This window comes from Dermacentor silvarum, chromosome 4, assembly GCF_013339745.2.
Source record: "Dermacentor silvarum isolate Dsil-2018 chromosome 4, BIME_Dsil_1.4, whole genome shotgun sequence".
NCBI classification, from domain to species: domain Eukaryota; kingdom Metazoa; phylum Arthropoda; class Arachnida; order Ixodida; family Ixodidae; genus Dermacentor; species Dermacentor silvarum.
The window spans coordinates 212,051,952-212,057,180 of record NC_051157.2 but is presented as its reverse complement, the minus strand read 5'-3'; the positions used below and the strand labels follow the sequence as shown (position 1 = coordinate 212,057,180).

The following is a 5,229-nucleotide window of genomic DNA, read 5'->3' as shown; positions in this document are numbered from 1 at the left end:
GTCTGGTTGACTTGCTTGCCTTTCCTCTCCTTGCTTTTTCTATCTCTTTGAACAAACTGCACTACCTTGTCGAAGAGGAAGCGTTATCCTCTTTCAGAGTTAAATAATTTGTCGAGCAATAATTTTACAGTTCCAGCAACTACAGCATAAACTGGAAAACGAAACCGAATCTGATTTGTTCTCCGTGCTCACAGAGCGCGTCACCAGGGGGCACCGTCTGCGCCTCCGGTCTCGAAGGATCTAACAAGCGGTTGATGCAGCTGCGAATGTGTAGTCAGTCGGCTTTTATCGTTTTATGTTGTGCAGATTCTTAGTTCACCGTAAATATCTCTTGATTTGTACTCAAGAGTGGAGCAAGGCCCCAAGGAACAGAGATTGACGCAACGGGAGCGAAGAACAGAAGCGATGGATGGTTACGCTGGTTGACTCTCGGCATGTTCAAAATGGCGAAGTTCCGAATTTGTCGCTGTGTGACGTGCGCGTGTGTGGTCGTGGTGTGCCGTCATAGCGCGGGGATATTTGTGCTGAATGTGTTTCACTTCGTCTACAAAACTCTGCACGCAATGGCATCGAAGAAGTCGTGTGTTCAGGTGCACGTATGTGCATGCTTGGATACGGAAAGCCTGCCCTCAACGGTAGCGCTAAGCTCAGCCGTGTTGGCTCAGCGCTACCCCCTTCAACGGATGTTCGTCTACGTGCTCGTAACTTGCTCACGAGGTAAGCCCGTTGTCATCTTGTTTGTATGTGGTAAGCCGGCGTCTCGATCAGAAATATTGTTTAGAAAATGCCAGTAAACGGCGTCTTACGGCAAAAAGGACGCGTGAATGGGAAAAAGGATTACGTTCGGGGTAGATTATTCGTTGGCGTCACCTATTCTCGCACGGGCGCGTTACCTCGGATGGACATACTCACGCCTGTGGCGCTCGTGCTGTATCAGTCATGCCGGATTATATAGCTTTCTCGCGCCTCTACCTTCAAAATAACATCACTGATTTTCCCGGGGGAGCAGTAGGGGCCGTAGTGGAGACCGTAGCTACTGTCCTGGAGCAGTATTTTCGCTCATGCCAGCCTTTTCGTATGTGTTAAGCTTCTCTGCAGCCTAAATTGTTTGCAGTTAAGGCTGCATGACATTATACTTGCTTGCATAAGTGTCACAGCTGTCATCCGTTCGTCGTTGGCGCGAAGTCAATCGACGGGGTATACAAGCCGGTTGGTCGTTCCGTATGCTCTCCGCGACTTTTCAAAACATATTAACTCAAAGAAAATGCCTAAACTGCTCCCCCGGGAAAATCAGTGATAGTATTTTGAAGGTAGAGCGCCGTAAGGCGTGAGAAAGGTATAATCTGGCATGGCTGACCCGCAGGCGCGGGAATGGCTGTCCGAAATACCGCGCCTGTGCGCGGAGAATAGGTTACGCCAACGAGGAATTTACCACGTTTTATCTACATGGTAGTGCGGTCCCCTCGATCGCGATCGAAATTTTCTGTGTGACGATTATAACCTCTTGGTTTGTGATTGCTATATTCAGCACTTTTATAAAACAAAGATATTGTTGAATCAAAGGTAAACAGAGGTTTTACAAGTAAAAAAGAACATGAATTTTGTGCAATGGGCGTCTTGCGCTGGAGTTTGAGGTATAGTAGCGGTGCCTGGTGGCGGCGAAAAACGTCATCTGGGTAGTACCAGCTTGGATAGTATTGAGCCCTGGCTGCGGCGAAGCACGTTTCGAGCCCGCGTTTTGCGTTGATTCGCACTTTTTTCTGCCCTGTTTCGAGTGCGAAAAGCCTCGTCACTTCTCACAGACCATGGCGACCAGGCTGCGAGCTGGCCGCAGCCTATAGTTTTACGAAAACGGACTCTCCGAGTGCCGTGGGACGTAATTCTGGAAGCAGAAGACATCGGCGACGCCGATCCGGAGAGACCTAGCTCAGCCACGAAAAAGCGTCTCCGTCGTTACTACTGCGTCGTGGGCTGCCATGAACAAGAAGGCCTGAATTCCAACATCTGATTCTACCGTTTTCCTTCAAGGCCACACGCTGTGGAGCGTCGGGCGCGCTGGATAACTGCAGTTCGTCGCGCTGGGTAAGCGAAATGGAAGACCGACATAGCAGCTGGCATGGCTGGTGATTCACGATTCGAGACCCGGCCACAGCGACAATTAACAATTCGACCGGTGCGAAGTGGTGAAGTGACCAAGTGTGTGCAAATGACCACAAATGGTCGGGCTGATTCGGTGACAATTCACTACCCCACTACGAGCAGCACAGGTTAGAGAGTTGAATGTGCTCACCCTTGACCTCAAGCCAGCACGTTGAGGCAGCACAGCAAGGTAGTATTGATTACAGCACATCGATGTCCGAGTGCTGTCATTAAAAGCTACATCAAGCGAGCAGTGCATGAGCGCGCGCTGCAGCGCGATTGGCACGTACGTACGTACTTCGAGCTTATATATCAATTGCTAGACAGATGGCCGCTACTACAGCGCAGGCATAACTACTTTTCTAGCGGCATGCAGTCAACAAAGATCGCAGGAGATCCGCCGTTTCGCGGCGCGTACGATCGTGCGCTCGAGCAGTTCGTACACCGCGGCATGCTGAAAGACCCCTGCCGTCGCGGCGCGTACCGTCGTGCGCTCGAGCAGTTCCGTACACATGTCTGCTTATCGCTGCTGTGAATTCATTTATAGAAAGCATTTCCTCGCGTTTGTGCGCCTGAATCTAGCAGCGTGCAAACCTTACCTGAAGTTCAACTTCGCACGTGCGTGAATCGCTTCACTTGCGATTGACACCACGCGAAAACTTCGCCGCTTATTTCTTGAACGGCGTACACGTATTCGGCGTTGCATAATTTCTTGCCTTTACGCAGCATCTTCGGCGCACGATATTCGCTGCAAGCCGTGGTACAACACAACCGAAAGTGGCGAGTCCATATTGTAAACGTGCTTCCCGAGCAGACGACAGAGCTTGGTACTACCCAGTTTCGGTTTGAGGGCGCTATTTAGCACCATTTTTGCAGCGCCCCCTGGGCAACGCAAGAGCCCCATTGTATTGCACATATCCGTGTGATCATTGAAGCTAACACGAATTGTCATCTGTTTACAGACCTCCTTGCTGTTGCAACTCTGAGGAAAATTGCTTCAAATGGGAAGGAACAACCAGCACTGCCAGCGCTATTTGTACATGAGTATGTATGTTCCTTCACATTTTTGTTAATGAAATCGGATCTAAACAATGCTGTAATTCCTCAAATGGCTTCAATCGTAGAAACAGTTTGGCAACTGTATAAAGATCCAGCTGCTTTTTTTTTTAAATGTGAACATGCTACCTAATTTCCACCACCTATTTATTCATTTTTATTCATTCATGCTACTGGTAAAGGCCCTCACAGGGAGTGTATTACATGGGGGGGGGGCGATACAATCATTAATAAGTGCTGTACATATTAGGAAGAACAACAACAATACATGTATAAATAATAAAAAAACAGCAATTAAATCAAGTCAATATACAAAACGTAAGGATGAACAAACGAACAATTTTGAACTGCTCTTGCACTCGATGTGAGGAGCATCTATGCTGCAAAAATGACCTTGCTTGGATTACACGGGTTATTCGAATAATGCTGGGTTGTGTTAAGCTTCTCTACAGCGTACATTGTTTGCAGTTAAGGCTGCATGACATTATACTTGCTTGCATAAGTGTCACAGCTGTCACCCGTTCGTCGTCGGCGCGAAGTCAATCGACGGGGTATACAAGCCGGTTGGTCGTTCCGTATGCTCTCCGTGACTTTTCAAAACATATTAACTCAAAGAAAATGCCTAAACTGCTCCCCCAGGAAAATCAGTGATGGTATTTTGAAGGTAGAGCGCTTTAAGCCGTGAGAAAGGTATAATCTGGCATGGCTGACCCACAGGCGCGGGAATGGCTGTCCGAAATACCACGCCTGTGCGCGGAGAATAGGTTACGCCAACGAGGAATTTACCACATTTGATCTACATGGTAGTGCGGTCCCCTCGATCGCGATCGAAATTTTCCGTGTGACGATTATAACCTCTGGTTTGTGATTGCTATATTCAGCACTTTTATAAAACAAAGATATTGTTGAATCAAAGGTAAACAGAGGTTTTACAAGTAAAAAAGAAGAAGAATTTTGTGCAATTGTATTGCATATGTCCGTGCGACCATTGAAGCTAACACGAATCGTCATCTGTTTACAGACCTCCTTGCTGTTGCAACTCTGAGGACAATTGCTTCAAATGGGAAGGAACCAGCAGTGCCAGCTCTATTTTTACATGAGGACGTAAGTTCTTTCACATTTTTGTTAATGAAACCGGATCTAAACAATGCTGTAATTCCTCAAATGGCTTCAATCGTAGAAACAGTTTGGCAACTGTATAAAGATCCAGATGCTTTTTTTTAAATGTGAACTGACATGCTACCTAATTTCACCACCTATTTAGTAATTTTTATTTATTCATGCTACCGGTAAAGGCCCTCACAGGGAGTGTATTACATGGGGGGGGGGGCGATACAATCATTAAGTGCTGTACATATTAGGAAGTACAACAATACATGTATAAATAATAAAAAACAGCAATTAAATCATAAGTCAATATACAAAACGTAAGGATGAACAAACGAATAATTTTGAACTGCTCTTGCACTCGATGTGAGGAGCATCTATGCTGCAAAAATAACCTTGCTTGGATACACAGGTTATTCGAATAATGCTGGGTTGTGTTAAGCTTCTCTACAGCCTACATTGTTTGCAGTTAAGGCTGCATGACAATATACTTGCTTGCATAAGTGTCACAGCTGTCACCCGTTCATCGTCGGCGCGAAGTCAATCGACGGGGTATACAAGCCGGTTGGTCATTCCGTATGCTCTTCGTGACTTTTCAAAACATATTAACTGAAAGAAAATGCCTAAACTGCTCCCCCGGGAAAATCAGTGATGGTATTTTGAAGGTAGAGCGCCGTAAGGCGTCAGAAAAGTATAATCTGGCATGGCTGACCCGCAGGCGCGGGAATGGCTGTCCAAAATACCGCGCCTGTGCGCGGAGAATAGGTTACGCCAACGAGGAATTTACCATGTTTGAACTACATGGTAGTGCGGTCCCCTCGATCGCGATCGAAATTTTCTGTGCGACGATTATAACCTCCTGCTTTGTGATTGATATATTCAGCACTTTTATAAAACAAAGATATTGTTGAATCAAAGGTAAACATG

General features: G+C 46.6%; 1 long non-coding RNA gene across 1 annotated transcript; it reads left to right on the top strand.

Moving 5' to 3' along the window:
- The first annotated feature begins 279 nt into the window (after window positions 1-279).
- LOC125944924 (uncharacterized) lies at window positions 280-4,280 on the top strand. The gene is made up of 3 exons (XR_007466610.1): window positions 280-717; window positions 3,102-3,183; window positions 4,217-4,280. It is a non-coding gene; the product is annotated as an uncharacterized LOC125944924 (long non-coding RNA).
- Window positions 4,281-5,229: the final 949 nt, after the last annotated feature.